The sequence below is a fragment of the Symphalangus syndactylus genome, chromosome 24 (genome assembly GCF_028878055.3).
Source record: "Symphalangus syndactylus isolate Jambi chromosome 24, NHGRI_mSymSyn1-v2.1_pri, whole genome shotgun sequence".
Classification (NCBI taxonomy): Eukaryota; Metazoa; Chordata; class Mammalia; order Primates; family Hylobatidae; genus Symphalangus; species Symphalangus syndactylus.
This window is the reverse complement of record NC_072446.2, coordinates 62643173-62660205: the sequence shown is the minus strand read 5'-3', so window position 1 is coordinate 62660205 and position 17033 is coordinate 62643173. Positions and strand designations below refer to the sequence as shown.

Sequence of the window (17033 nt, the reverse complement as noted above, 5' to 3'; positions counted from 1 at the left end):
GGTGGGATTTAACCTGCAGGCCATAGTCTGCCAACCCCCAGTGTAGGTTATTCCACTACATGAGCATTAAAGCCTTAATCACCAACTCTCCCAGAGTTTATTAAACAAAGTTCACAACTTCCAGAGCTAGGAAGAGTCGTCCAGATCAAGGATCATCTAGTCCAACCCCTGTGGCAGACAGCAGATGTTTACACAATATTCATTCTCTCTTTCTTTCCATCGAAAAGAAGCCCCATTTTGTGGAGGAGACAATCACGTGTCCGGCTAAGAAATTGTTTCTCAGTCTCTCTGTAACTAGAGGGGATCATGGGACACAGTTCTAGCCAATAAGACACAAGGAGGCAGGACCATCAGAGACACTGTGGAGCTGGCACATAGGACCTCTGGACATCTTATTATGAGAAAAAAAAATAAATCTCTCTGGTTAATCCATGATATGTGGCTTCCAAAGAGAGGTTTTTAAAGAGTGAAATTAAGTCTTTGATTAAGCCACATAAGTAGCTTTTAAAGAGAGAAATGAATCATTCAAGATTTTAAAAGCCACTGCACTTGTCCATTTCATTATCCTGTAGTCACATGCAGCTATTTAGCATTTGAAATGTGGCTAGTACAACAGAGAAACTGAACTTCTAATTGTATTTAATTTTAGTTAATTTAAATTTAAATAGCCAGATGTTGACTACTGACTGTTATATGGGACAGCATGGCTTTTGACTGTTAAAGAAAAGCAAAGTATAATAAGGCATGGACACTGATTTTGATAGTAGTTTGAAGGGCATGAATCCTATTTTCCTAAGCATGGTAAAAAGGAATAGCTGCCTTTCCCACAGATCTGCCAAGTTCTTGCCCCACACCCAGCAGTGAGCAGTATTTTTTGTTTAAAGATTTTCTAGGCACCACAGGAGATGTTGAGCTTATACATTCCTGTTCTCAAAACTTTAAATTGAATTTCTACATACCAACAATGAACAATCTGAAATGGAAATTAATGCATGCTTGTTCTTAAAACTTTGAACTCGATTTCTATATACTAATAATGAACAAGTTGAAAAGGAAGTTAAGGGGAAAAATCCATTTACAATAGCATTAAAAAGAATAAAATACTTGTAAATAAACTTAACCAAAAGGGCAAAAGACTTGAACACTGAAAACTATAAAATATTTTTAAAAATAAAGATACAAAAAATGGAAAGGCATCTTGTGTTTATGGAGTACAATTAATATTGTTAAGATGTCAATACTACCCAGAATGATCTAAGATTTAATGCCATCTCTGTCAAATTCCCAATGGCAATTTTGGCAGAAATAAAAACACCCATCCAAAAATGTACATGGAATCTCAGGAGACCCCAAATAACCAAAACAATCCTAAAAAAGAACAAAATTGGAGGCTTCACACTTCCTGATTTCAAAACTTAGTATGATGCTACAGTAATCAAAACAGTATAGTAATGGCATAAAGACAGACATATAGATCAATGGAATAGAATAGGGAACACAGAAATAAACACTCATATGTGTTTAATGATTTTTCAAGACGAGTGTCAAGACCATTCGATGGTGAAAGGATAATCTTTCTCAATAATGGTGCTAGGAAAACTGGATATCCACATGCAAAGGAATTAAGTTGGACCCTTGCTTTACAACATATGCAAAAATAAACTTATAATGAATCAAAGATCTAAACGTAAGAGTAAAAACTATAAAACTCCTATAAGAAAACACAGGGGGCAAGCTTCATGACATTGGATTTGGCAATGACTTTTTGTATATGACTCCAAAAGCACAGGCAACAAATATAAAAACAGGCAAATTAGACTACATCAAAATTAAAATTAAAAAGTTATTCTGTGCATCAAAGGACATGATCTATGGAATAACAGAAAATATCTGTAAATCACATATCTAATAAGAGGTTAATATCCAGAATATACAAAGAACTTTTACAACTCAATAACAAATCAAAGAACCAATCAAAAAATGGGCAAAGGACTTCATACGCATCTCTCCAAAGATATACAAATGGCCAATAAGCACATGAAAAGATGCTTAATGTCACTAATTAATAGCAAAAAGCAAACCAAAACCACAAAGAGAACCAACACACACCCATTAGGATGGCTACTATCAAAAAAAGAAAAAACCCAGAAAATAACAAGTGTTGGTGAGGATGTAAAGAAATGGGAAGGCACTGTTGGGAATGTAAAATGTGCAGCTGCTAAGGAAAACAGTATAGCAGTTCCTCAAAAAACCAAAACCAGAATTACCATACAAGCCAGGAATTCCATTTCTGGATATTTACCCAAAAGAACTGAAAGCAAAGTCTCAAAGAGATATTTGTACACCCGTATTAATTGCAGCATTATTCACAATAGCCAAAGGTATTACTCACAACGGCCACAGGCTAAATTGTATCTCCTGCTCCCCAAATGCGTATTTTGAAGTCCTAATCCCCAGTATCTCAGAATATAGCTGTATTGGAGACAGGGTCTTTAAAGGCTTAATTAAGGTTAAATGAGGTCATTAGGATGGGCTCTAATCCAATATGGCTTGTGTCACTACAAGAGGAAATTAGGACACAGAAACTCACAGAGGAAAGACCATGAGAAGACTCTGGGATAAGATGGTCATCTACAAGCCAAGGAGAAAGAGATCTCATTAGAAACCAATCATGCTGACATCTTGAACTTGGACTTCTAGCCTCCTTAACTGTGAGGAAATAAATTTCTGTTGTTTGAGCCACCCAGTCTAGGGTACTTTGTTATGGTAGCCCCAGCACACTAATATAAGGAACAACCCAAATGTCCATTGACAGATGAATGGATAAACAAAATGTGGTACATACATGCAATAAGATATTTAGAAATAAAAAGGAATGAAATTCTGACACATGCTACGACTTGGATGAACCTTAAGGACATTATTCTAAGTGAAATAAGCCAGTTGCAAAAGGTCAAATACTACATGATACCACTTACAAGAGGTACCCAGAGTAGCCAAATTCATTAGGATAAAAAGTAGAATGATAGTTGCCAGGAGCTGCAGGGAGGAGGGAAAGGGGAGTTGTTTAACAGATACAGGGGTTCAGTTTCACAACATGAAAAGAGTCTGAAGATTGGCTGCACAAGAATGTGAACATGCTTAACCCTACAGAACTGTACACTTATGGTTAAAGCAAGGCACGCACAGTGACTCATGCCTGTAATCCCAACACTTGGGAAAGCCAAGACAGGAAGATTGCTTGAGGTCAGGAATTCAAGACCAGCCGGGGCAATATAGAGAGATTCCATCTCTAAAGAATAAATAATAATAATAAATAAAAAAGTAGCCAGGCATGGCTGCTCATGCCCATAGTCCAAGTTACTTGGGAGGCTGGGGTGGGAAGATCGTTTGAGCCCAGGAGGTCAAAGCTGTAGTGAGCCATGATGGTGCCACTGCATTCCAGCCTAGGTGACAAAGCAAGACCCTCTCTCTCTCTCTCAAAAAAAAAAAAAAAAAATGGTTAAAATGGTAAATTTCATGCCATGTGTATTTTACCACAATTTTTTTAAAAAGCAGATGATTAGGAACAAAAACAGTATCATTACAGATCTATCAGAATAGTTAAATAAGAAATAGTGACAAACCTAGCAAAGATGTGGAGAAACTGAATCACTCATACCTTGCTACTGGGAATGTGGTATGTTACAGCGACTCTGGAAAACAACTCTGTGGTACCTTAAATACCCAAAGACCCAGCAAACATACTTTTGGCCATTTATTCTGAAGAAATGAAAACTCATGCGAACACAAAAATCTGTACATTGGTACTCACAGTAATTAATTTATTTATAATATTCAAAATTAATTTATTTATAATACTAAAAAACTAGAAACAACCCAGATGTACTTCAGTGAGTAAAAGGTTCAACAAATTATGGTGTGTCCACACCAGGGAATACCACTCAGTAATAGGAAGAAATGAACTATTAATACACACCAAAACATGGATGAATCTCCAGGGAATTTTGCTGAGTATAAAGAGACAATCCTAAAAGGTCACATACTGAATGATTCCATCTATATAACATTTTTGAAATGACAAAATTATAGAGACAGGAGACTATTGGTTGCCAGGGATTAAAGTCAGGGTGGGTGGGTGAGTGATAGTGAGGTGATGTGGTTATAAAGGGGGAACATGAGGGATTCTTGTGATGATTAAGGGGTTCTGTATCATGACTTGTGGTGAATACATGAACTCACACATGATAAAATTGCATAGAACTAAATACACATACACACACGCACACACACAAACTAAAAGTAAGTAAAGCTGGGGAAAACTGAGTGACACTGGCAAGTTGTATCAATATCATATAGCCTAGTTGTGACATTCTATTATAATTCTGCAAGATATTAACATTAGGAGAAACTGGGTAACTGGTATATAGATTTCTCCATATTATTTCTTCCAACTGCATGTGAATCTACAATTAAGTCAAAATTAAAAGTTTAATAAAAAAAAACCTTCAAATTGGAAACCTGCGCTGAATATTCTTCAGGTTAATATAAAGAAGAAAAATAAGCTAATAAAATATATATTAAAAACGCATAAAAACCTGTGAAATCTTATTTTGAGCAGCTATATCACAAAATAAGACTTGTGCATCTTTATTTTGACTTTGATGACAACAAACATGCAAAGAATCAGTAAACTTCCGTTTTGATCACCTTACAGAAATCCAGTTATGTAAGTCCTCTTTAAAATCAAAAAGCCACTTTTGGCTGGGCACGGTGGCTTATGTCTGTAATCCCAGCACTTTGGGAGGCCAAGGCAGGAAGATCACAAGGTCACGAGTTCAAGACCAGGATGGCCAACACAGTGAAACCCCGTCACTACTAAAAATACATTAGCCAGGTGTGGTGGCATGCGCCTGTAATCTCAGCCACAGGGGAGGCTGAGGCAGAAGAACTGCTTGAACTCTAGAGGTGGAAGTTGCACTGAGCTAAGATGGTACCACTGCACTCCAGCCTGGGTGACAAAGCAAGACTCTATCTTAAATAATAATAATAATAATAATAATGCCACTTCCTTATTCTTCATCAGAGACTGAAATCAGGACATCATACTACTAAAATGTGGACATGACTATCTCATGAGGAACAGCAGTGACAGCTCACATGTGTACAGAATTTTCTCAGTTTTTATAAACCTAATCTCACTGTATCAATAGTAACTTTGTGAGGCAGGCAAAGCAGACTTGTCTGTGCTTTTTTAAGCCACAAAAACGACTTCAAAAGAAAACTAGAAAATGTTCAAGAAACATTAATACTACTTTTTCAAGTCAATTTTCCTATGGCTTTTTAAGGTTTCAAATCATCAGGGAAGCTGAAAAAGTAATACAATGAAGATTTATATACTCTTCACCTAGATTCTCATATTAACATTTTGCTACATTTTGAGTTTTCTCATGGAGATGGAAATTAACACACATACAATACACACACACATACACACACACACACACGACAAATACTTTTTTTTTCCGAGGCACTTGCAAGTAACTGTCAAACATTGTAACCCTTCATCCTAAATGAAGACATCACCTGAACAAGGACATTCTCCTACCTAAACCACAATAATATTATCATGCCTAAGACTACAAACAGTAATTCAAACTACCATCTATTAAAATTTCTTCAACCATCTTTAAAATGTCTTCCTAAAAAAAAAAAAAAAAAAAGCTAATTACTCCCAAATTATTTTGTTTAAAGTGTCATTGTTTCATAATTATTTGACCAAAGGAGCTAATTTTTACCTATAGCACTGGTTGTCAGTCAATTGGTACTTTGGTTGGATTCTTTAAATATTGGCTTCTATATTAATAACATAGTCATTTGTTTTGCATATTTGTCTCTAAATATTACAGAATATAAGAAGTTCTTTGGAACATTGTACATATTTTAAAAGAAAAAAAGAAAAAGAAGGGAAGGAAGACAAACAGGATTATACTTGACCTTTTAAAAAAAGGTGCCCTAAAAACACATACACACGGCCAGGTGCAGTGGCTCATGACTGTAATCCTAGTACTTTGGGAGACCAAGATTGGTGGACCACCTGAGGTCAGGAGTTCGAGACCAGTCTGGCCAACATGGTGAAACTTCATCTCTACTAAAAATACAAAGTTAGCCAGGCATGGTGGTGGGCACCTGTAATCCCAGCTACTCCAGAGGCTGAGGCAGAAGAATCGCTTGAACCCAGGAGGCGGAGGGTTCAGTGAGGCGAGGTTGCACCATTGCATTCCAGCCTGAGTAACAAAAGTAAAACTCCATCTCAAAAACAAACAAAAAAACAAACAAAAAACAAAAAACAAAACCACATACACACATTTACAGCAAACACATTGAAAATTTTCCTAACAAATACAATTACACAATTCCTAATCACAAATTCAAATGAGGCCTGCTACTTGATTTTAAGTGGTTTAAATGACTAGAAATCTTGCTACTTAAAACAAACAAATAAAGATACTCTGAGCTTACCCAATTTGAAACTAAAAATCAACCCAGAAGTGTGGTAAAATACCAGAAAATCACCAATGTCATTATGCCTCAGATAGACTATTTGAGAAGCACGCCACATAAGTTGCCCCCGTTGATGCTAATGAATGGACTGGGTTTTACCACATTCATAAAAGGTTAAGAATAACATTGTTTAATACACTTCATTCTTCTCTCATGAATGTGTGATTTTCACAGGCTCAAAAGTCATAGCTATTTTCAAATATCTGATAGGTTTTAAGAAGTGAGATTATAATGAGGGGAAGCAACTTCACAGCTATAAAAATCATCCTAAATTATGTTATGAGCATTATAATAATTATGGATTTATTTATTCACCTAATCCACCAAATGCAGCTTAGGCCCTATTCAGACTAATTAGTCAATATACTATGCAACTCAACCTTCAGCGTCATATGATTTAATTTCCCTTTGCTTCTTGCAACATTATAATTATGTGCTTTGAGTTTACTGTAAATAATATTAGTGGTTTTCCCCACATGCTCACAAACTAAAGGAACAGACAAAAAGCTTTTTGATCACCTAATAAGTACCCTTAGGAGAAAAAAAATTTGCTAATATGGAAACAAGAATTTTTGGTTTTTTTTGTGTGTGTGTTTTTTTTTTTTGCATGAGATGAAACAAATTCCTTGTATGATTTTAATTACATTCTAATACTTCATAAACATCTTTTAACATAAAACTCAACAAAGTACCAATTGTTAATAGTTCAGCAGCTCCCAGTGATGGGATGGCACCAACCTTTGTAATCAAGTCCATGGTCCCCCAAACTGGCCACTTTTTAAAATCAAATAAATCAGTAGCAAAACAATAGCTCTTTTTAACGTAACGCGAGACTGTTTACAGAGTTTGGGAGTTTGGTTTTTTGTTTTGCCTTTGTTAGTACTATGCTTATTATTTGCTTTCCAACCAAAAAATATTATCAAATTATTTCCAGTGATCAAAATTTAGTGGCTATTTTAAATGGCTTTTTGGTTTGGTTCCCCAAAGGCCTGGGTGAAGAACACATCTGTGGTAGATACAATCATCTCTGCTACTTAAAAAGCTCCAAATGTACAAAATGTATGAAACTTCCAGGCTCTAGAAGGCTTTCTTGCAAACAGGACACCTCAGCCACAGGGAGAAAACCAACTTCCATTTTGAGAGCCCAAAATCCAAGAAGTTATTCTCTTGCTGCCAGCTACCCATTTCCACTGATTCCAGTAAGTCCATCTTACTAGTCTGCTGCTGATCAATACTGTTAGTAATTTAATGCAGTAATAAATTTTTTTCTTTTTCCTATTTGTAAGAAGAAAGGAAGAAGAGAAAAATAATTGAACTTCCCACACACACTGACTCAGTATCATCCCAAGATAAAAATGCATCCACCATGTCAAAGAAGGTAACTTCTGAGTTCTTTGGAAATTGTGATGGTTGTTTCTCAGAATCAACATGTACTGAAAAAATCAAATTTACTGTTAACTCAATATAACATACAGATGAACTATTTATTTTCAAATGACAGTTGTCCAGGTCAATAAATGTCACTTTTTTTTTTTTTTTTTGAGACAGTGTCTTGCTCTGTTGCCCAGGCTAGAATGTAGCAGCATGATCTTGGCTCACTGCAACCTCTGCTTCCTGAGTTCAAGCTGTTCTCCTGCCTCAGCCTCCCGAGTAGCAGGGACTACAGGCACCTGACACCACGCCTGGCTAATTTTTGTATTTTTAGTAGAGACGGGGTTTTCCCATGTTGGCCAGGCTGGTCTCGAACTCCTGACCTCAAATGATCTGCCTGCTTTGTTTTCTAAATGTGATTTTTAATCATCCATTGTATCCAAAGGAAAAAAGTCTCAAATGTCTATTACCTTCAATAATGCCACTGAGTATTATCTCTCTAATCACTCTTCCTATTCTTCAACCTCCTGACATTCCGATACAAGCTTTCTGCCTCTTGTTTTAAATGAATTATTTCTTAAGCCTCAATTTAAAAAGGGGTGGGGGGGCGCTCTGAGAGGTATTTCAGAGCTCACCATGACAACACCCCAGAAAGGGGCAAGCAAAAGGCATTCAATTCTACCATGAGCTTCCTAATGAATATTCTTGAAGGCTCTTATAAAACCACATTCATTTTCTAAGTGACTGATATCCTTACAGAAATTTCCCATCTTTTCTTTTCCCTGTTATTCCCAATCCACCTACTCACTTAAGTACATTCTATACATTTTATAAAACTTCTATACACTTAAAAATGTTCTGGAATTATACATATGTATCTTATATCACAAGGAAAGAAAAATGATTTATTTTGCAGCTTTGTGACCCTCTGTAAGATGTACTCTAGTTAAACAAAAAAGAAGATATAATGCAAGGTATACATTTGTGTACTAACTTGTACACATTTTAGAAGCAAAGTTGATGGATGTCAGTCACCTATTGACAAGATGATTTGGAATCTAAACCATCTAACTTGTCCCTTTCTTCATCATTTCTGATCCTCTCTCTCTCCCAGCTGCTCAGCAGAGTTCTTTTCTTACCCTGCCACTACACAAACTTCAGAGTTGACCTGTACCCTCTTAATGCCTAACCCCAAAAGCTTTTTCTGCATTTTATTTACATCTCTAAATACATTGCAATCCTTTCAGTAATGAAAAAAAAATCCCTTCTATCTCTGGCTTCCAAATCACAAGTGTCCTTTTCTCTTCCCTCATTCTTTCTCTCTTTTCTATCCCCTTCAAAGGATACTCTTTTTCTAGCAATGGGGTTAAAAATGATAGTCAGAATCTCTGCTCTCCTAGAGTTTATGCCCTGCTTAAGGGAGAAAAACAATAATAGCAAGTAAATACAGAATAAATCAAGAAGGGTTAAATAGAAATATAAACCAGAGTAGGAGGGCAGGAAAAGGAGTAAAATTTTAGGTAGGGTGGACAGGAAAAGCTTCTTTGAGAAAATGACATGGAGCAGATCTGGCCTCTCAGCTGAATCCCGCATATGGAAGTACCATAAATCGTGGAAGACAACCCCAAAGTCTCAACTCCCCTCTCAAGGTCTAGTCCCACAGATGGCAACTGACTATCATGTCTACAAATACCTCTATACCAACATGGTCAAAACCAATGCCATTTTCTCTACATGTCCAATGTTTCAAATATGACATTCCTATAATTTCTTATTGGCAGGTAATTCCATGTCCTTCAGAATCTAAACTCCAGCTATATCAATGCCTCTTTCCCCACACCTGTCACTTTCTATCAGCTATAAAGCCCCAGAGATTCTCTTTGAGAGTCTTTAGTACATGACCCTCCTTTCTGTCCAATCTAGTTCTATTTCTCTAATTGCCACTGCCTACAAATTAGTACCTCATCTCCAAGGTCTCCTTCCTCCACAATCCATCCCACATCTTAGAATAAAACTCTTAGAATAAAACTCTATTGCTGAGTATAGGTCCATTCCAAGATGGCCGAACAGGAACGGCTCTGGTCTGCAGCTCCCAGCGTGATGGATGCAAAGACGGGTGATTTCTGCATTTCCAACTGAGGAACCTGGTTCATCTCATTGGGACTACTCAGAAAATGGATGCAGACCACAGAGGGAGAGCCAAAGCAGGATGGGGCATCGCCTCACCCAGGAAGCACAAGGGGTCAGAGGATTTCCCTTTCCTAGCCAAGGGAAGCCATGACAGATGCCATCCCCATCAAGCTACCAATGACTTTCTTCACAGATTTGGAAAAAACTACTTTAAAGTTCATATGGAACCAAAAAAGAGCCTGCGTTGCCAAGACAATCCTAAGCAAAAAGAACAAAACTGTAGACATCACACTACCTGACTTCAAACTATACTACAGTAACCAAAACAGCACGGTACTGGTGCCAAAACAGATATACCAACCAATGGAACAGAACAGGGGACTCAGAAATAACACCACGCATCTACAACCATCTCATCTTTGACAAACCTGACAAAAACAAGAAATGGGGAAAGGATTCCCTATTTAATAAATGGTGCTGGGAAAACTGGCTAGCCTTATGTAGAAAGCTGAAACTGGATCCCCTCTTTACACCTTATACAAAAATTAATTCGAGATGGATTAAAGACTTAAATGTTAGACCTAAAACCATAAAAACCCTAGAAGAAAACCTAGGCAATACCATTCAGGACATAGGCGTGGGCAAAGACTTCATGATTAAAACACCAAAAGCAATCACAACAAAAGCCAAAATTGACAAATGGGATCTAATTAAACTAAAGAGCTTCTGCACAGCAAAAGAAACTATCATCAGAGTGAACAGGCAACCTACAGAATGGGAGAAAATTTTTGCAATCTACCCATCATCTGACAATGCTAATATCTGACAAAGGGCTAATATCCAGAATCTACAAAGAACTTAGAAACAAATTTACAAGAAAAAATCAAACAACCCCATCAAAAAGTGGGCAAAGAATATGAACAGACACTTTTCAAAAGAAGATACTTATGCAGCCAACAGACACATGAAAAAATGCTCATCATCACTGCTCATCAGATAAATACAAATCAAAACCACAATGAGATGCCATCTCACACCAGTTAGAATGGCAATCATTAAAAAGTCAGGAAACAACAGTTGTTGGAGAGGATGTGGAGAAATAGGAACGCTTTTACACTGTTGGTGGGAGTGTAAATTAGTTCAACCATTGTGGAAGACAGTGTGGCGATTCCTTAAGGATCTAAGAACTAGAAAGACCATTTGACCCAGCAATCCCATTACTGGATATATAAACCAAAGGATTATATATCATGCTACAATAAAGACACATGTATGTTTACTGCAGCACTATTCACAATAGCAAAGACTTGGAACCAACCCAAATGTCCATCAATGATAGACTGGATTAAGAAAATGTGGCACATATACACCATGGAATACTATGCAGCCATAAAAAAGGATGAGTTCATGCCCTTTGTAGCGACATGGATGAAGCTGGAAACCATCATTCTCAGCAAACTATCGCAAGGACAAAAAACCAAACACGGCATGTTCTCACTCATAGGTGGGAATTGAACAATGAGAACACATGGACACAGGAAGGGGAACATCACACACCGGGGCCTGTAGTGGGGTGGGGGGATGGGGGAGGGATAGCATTAGGAGAATCACCTCATGTAAATGATGAGTTAATGGGTGCAGCACACCAACATGGCACATGTATACATATTTAACAAACCTGCACATTGTGCACATGTACCCTAGAACTTAAAGTATAATAATAATAATATATCTTAAAAAAACTCTATTGCCAAAAGCCTTATGTGGCTGTCCACTATATTAAGAACAATTGCTTGCTTGTTTGTTTTTCCACTTGTAGTTATACCATTCTCTTGACTATATTCTGTCTACCTGTTAAATTAGACAACTTGCTGATCATACAACAAACCCCAAGATTTTCCCTCCTGAAGACACTTCATTCACGACTCTTTCCTTAATCTACCAGATATGACACCTTCCTCTGCTTCTTTTGAACTCTTCAGCCCTTTCCTACTTCACCACATTAAGAGTTTAACTATGGGCCAGGCGTGGTGGCTCACGACTGTAATCCCAGCACTTTGGGAGGTAAAAGCAGGAGGATTACTGGAGCCCAGGAGTTCAAGATCAGCCTGAGCAACATAGTGAGACCCTGTCTCCACAGAAAAATTAAAAATTCAGCTGGATGTGGTGGTAAGTGCCTGTAGTCCTAGCTATTTAGGAGGCTAAGGCGCAAGGACGGCTAGAGCCCAGGGGGGTTGTAAGTTACAGGGAGCTATGATCGTGCTACTGCACTCCAGCCTGCATGACAGAGGGAGACCCAGTCTTGAAAAGAAATAAAAATGAAAAAGGAGTTCAACTGTTAAGGTTTTGATATTTTTATTTCAATAGTTTCGAGGTTTGGAATGGTTTTGGGTTTCAATGGTTTTGAGTTACATGAATACATTCTTTAAGTGGTTATTTCTGATATTTTAGTAAACCTGTCACCTAAGCGGTATATACTGTGCCCAATATGTAGTCTTTTATCCCTCACTCCCCTTCCAACCTTCTCCTATGAGTCCTCAAAGTCCATTATATCACTCTTATGCCTTTGTGTCCTCACAGCTTAACTCCCACTTATAAGTGAGAACATACGATATTTGGTTTTCTATTCTTGAGTGACTTCACTTAGAATAATGGCCTCCAGCCCCATCCAAGTTTCTGTAAAAGACATTATTTCATTCCTTTTTATGGTTAAGTGGTATTCCATGGTGTGTATATACCATATTTTCTTTATCCACTCATTAGTCAGTGGGTACTAAGGTTGGTTCCATATGTTTGCAATGATAAATTGTGCTCCTATAAACTTATATGTGCATGTGTCTTTTTCTTATAATGACTTCTTTTCCTTTGGGTAGCTACTCAGTAGTGGGACTGCTGGATCAAATGGTAGATCTATTTTCAGATCTTTAAGGAATCTTCACACTGTTTTCCATAATGACTGCACAAATTTACATTTCCACCAGCAGCGTAAAAGTGTTCTCTTTACATTACATCCATGCCAACATGTATTGTTTTTTGACTTTTAAATTATGGTCATTCTTGCAGGCATAAGGTGGTATCTCACTGTGGTTTTAATTTGCATTTCTCTAATGATTAGTGATATTGAGCATTTTTTTCATGTTTGTTGGCAGTATATCTTCTTTGGAGAAATGTCTATTCATGTTCTTGGTCTACTTTTTGATAGGATTATTTTTTTCTTGATTTGTTTGAAAAAGAATATATGTAACACATAATTTGTCAAACACATAAATAGAACAAACATCTATTAATCCACTAAACAACTTGGAAAAGTAAACCCTAACAACATTGTTGAGACTTCCCAAATCCTCCCTTCCAGAGAAAACTACTACCCTGAATTACTTCTTAATAACTTCTTTCTCTCCTTTCTAGTTTTAATATATATGTATGTATAATTAATGTTTGATTTTGCTAAGATATCTTAATGGTGGCATACTGACTGCATTCCTTTGCAAACTGCATTTTCTAACTTAAGTATCATGATTTAAGGTTCATTCATGCTGATGGGTACAGTTGTAAGGCATCCATTTTTACTACCATATGGTATTCTGTTGGTGGACATTACAGTTCTTTCCATCATTTAAAATAAGTGCTATAGACATTCTTGTGCATGTCATCTGGTACATATATAGAAACACAGGACCAGAGTTTCTGGGTTGTGGGCAGGCACATGTTCCACTTTTCATGAAAATTGAAATGAATGAATATTTTTCCAAAATGATTGTCCCTATTTAAAAACATCAATATTTAAAACACACTTATTTCATATTTTCTATCTAGTAATTCTAATATCTAAAGTCTTTGGTAGTCTGGGCATGGTGGCTCATGCCTGTAATCCCAGCACTTTGGGAGGCCGAGGTTGGGGGATCACCTGAGGTCAGGAGTTTGAAACCAGCCTGGCCAACATGGTGAAACCCTATCTCTACCAAAAATATAAAAAATTAGCTGGGCATGGTGGCGGACGCTTGTAAAACCAGCTACTTGGGAGGCTGAGGCAGGAGAATCACTTGAACCCTGGAGGCAGCAATTGCAGTGTGCCGAGATCATGCCATTGCACTCCAGCCTGGGTGACAGAGCAAGACTTCGTCTCAAAAAAACAAAACAAAACAAAAAAAACCATCTTGACTAACACAGTGAAACCCTGTCTCTACTAAAAATACAAAAAATTAGCTGGGCATGGTGGCGGACACTTGTAATCCCAGCTACTTGGGAGGCTGAGGGAGGAGAATCACTTGAACCTGGGAGGCAGAGACTGCAGTGTGCCGAGATCACGCCACTGTACTCCAGCCTGGGCAACAAGAGTGAAACTCCATCTCAAATAAATAAGTAAACACACAAATAAATAAATAAAGTCTTTGGTAGTCTGGTTAAAGTTTCTGTTGACCTACATGCTGTCTCTCATGGTAACTCTCTTTTACGTGTTTTACTTTATTTTAGCCTTCTATTTTGGATTCATATATGAGATTTCTTTGAGATCTGAGCTGACAGTGTATTCCTTCAGAAAGGATCTTCACTTATTTCTCCCAAACTCCTGGGAGTTTCATACATCTAGGACTACCTTACACAAAAATTTTCATCCATTCACTTGAAAGTGTGATTTTTGCCTTTTTTAATATTTTGTCTAGCATTTTTAGATTATTTGTAGTCGGAAGATTCCAGGATCTCCATTTCACAAAATTGCCCAGAATGCAAGTTCCTATATTTCCTGAACTTTAGTACAGTGTTTATTCACCTTATATTTTATTTACTGTGCATTTGTTTTTTTCTCTTCCCCTGGAATGCAAGGTTTTTTGATAGCAAGGCTGTTTTATTTATCTGTGAATCTCTCATAGTAACCAGCAAAGTATCTTGTACATGCATAGCTGTCAATGAATAATTGTTAAATAAAAAGATAAATAAAATTCTGAAAATATAAAGCCTAGAGCCCAAGAATTAGTGGCAAATAATGCCCAAAGAGGGATGCTTAATTTATATTTTCCTTATTTTGCAGTTTGAACATGTGAGTATAACCAGCTAAATATCACAGCATTTATAACAGTGAAGGAGAAACATCTTTGATTTTTCTAATAGACAAAAAAGAATATATTTTCTTAGGAGTCCCTCAAGCTCCAGATAGCTACAAAGAAAAAAGATTTTAGTGTTTGAAAAAGAGATATATGCTTATCAAATATGAGGCAAAGTCTTATAAAAACACAATGCCCTGGAAAAGAGAACATTATATTTTTTAAATATTCTAAATTATTAAGAAATTCATGAAATGATGATCTCAGAGGCTAAAAGTGTAATTACAGTGTACTTTTGTTCTTCCTATGAGAGCTAATGTTCACATAAAAGAAAATATGAATTGAATATAACTTCTCTATTTGGCAGAAAAGCATAAGAGGGGACTCCATCTCAATTGTCGACAGCACTCTACAATTGACAGTGAACCTCTAATGTCAATGACAGTGTAAGAACATCTCCCCAAAAGAATGAAGTGAAATATAGAGCAAAAATCACTTTTTAAAATCGTAATACTATATTCCACGTGTAATTTTCCAACAATAGTCACAAAGACTGTAGGTTTATAAGACTAGTAGCTTAGTTCAGAAATTCAAAGAAAAAAAAAAGAAGTTATTTTCACAGATAACATTTTATCAATCATTATATTTAGTAATAAACAGAAACCAGCTAAAAAAAAATGTACTGTGATATTAGTCATTAAGTAGTGAGCAGGAATCTATAATGCTGCCCCATAGTTCACATACCACACATGCAGCCAAGGTTTGCATCAAAAAGAATAATTCACAAAACCAAGTTGGTTTAAAAATAACCATGAAGAGGAAAAGTCACATCTGAATCATTGAAAGAGGTTGTATATGTGTATATGTGTGTAATCTTTTAGAAAGAACAACTAAAAAGGAAACTACTTATTTCTTCCCCCACTTAACTAAGCATTCAGTCTATAATCGGCTGGTTAGCATGAAGTATTATTAAGGCACTATTTTTACAGTACCCATTTTTATGAGTTTTGTATGTTACATGAAGAGTGGTTTTTAAAGAAATGTGCAGACTGGTTATTCTCTTTTATGCTTCCAATATTAAGTCAAACCAAAGCCCTGATCTTGGCATAAGGTAATGCAAGTGGAAACAAAAACATTTCAATCTCTGAAATGCCTTTCAATTTTCCTCCATTCGGTCTATCACATTAAAGTCTTGTTTATCAAAAATAGATTTTAACAAACCCTACATTTAAGATGGTGGCAGAGTTTGTTTCAAATTGCAGTAAGAGAAAAAAATATTTTAGTAAGTTACTGGCTACTTTAGAAAAAATACATAAAGACAAATTATTAGACCCATAAGTAATAATGGTTGAGCCTAGTTATAATGATTTAAAATTCAGAGTCTGGAACCGCAATTATTTTTGCACCAACCTAATAGGTGTCCACTCAAGGAAAATCATTATACAAAAAACTGCACTCATATGTTTACCACAGCACTATTCACAATAGCAAAGATATGGAATCAACTGAAGTGTCCATCAACAGATGACTAAAGAAAATATGATACACACACACACACACACACACACATACACACACAAATACTATTCAGCCACAAAAAAAGAATGAAATCATGTCTTCTGAAGCAACATGGATGGAGCTGCAGGCCATTATCTTAACTGAAATAACTCACAAACAGGAAGTCAAATACCAAATATTCTCACTTATAGATGGGAGCTAAATAATGTGTACACATGGACTTAGAGTCTACAATAGTAGACAATGGAGACTCAAAAGGGTGGGAGAGTCAGGGAATGAGGGATGAGAAATTACGTAATGGGTACAATGTACATTATTCAGGTGATGGTTACACTGAAAGCCCAGACTTCACCACTACACAATACATCCATGTAGCAAAACTGCACTTGAACCCCTTAAATTTTTACCAAA

At 36.6% G+C, this 17033-nt stretch overlaps 1 protein-coding gene across 6 annotated transcripts in view; it reads right to left on the bottom strand.

The window, feature by feature from the left end:
- The window catches only part of TASP1 (taspase 1), a 259013-nt gene that overhangs the window by 71555 nt on the left and 170425 nt on the right, over positions 1-17033 (bottom strand). The gene's annotated exons all lie outside the window — the stretch shown is intronic.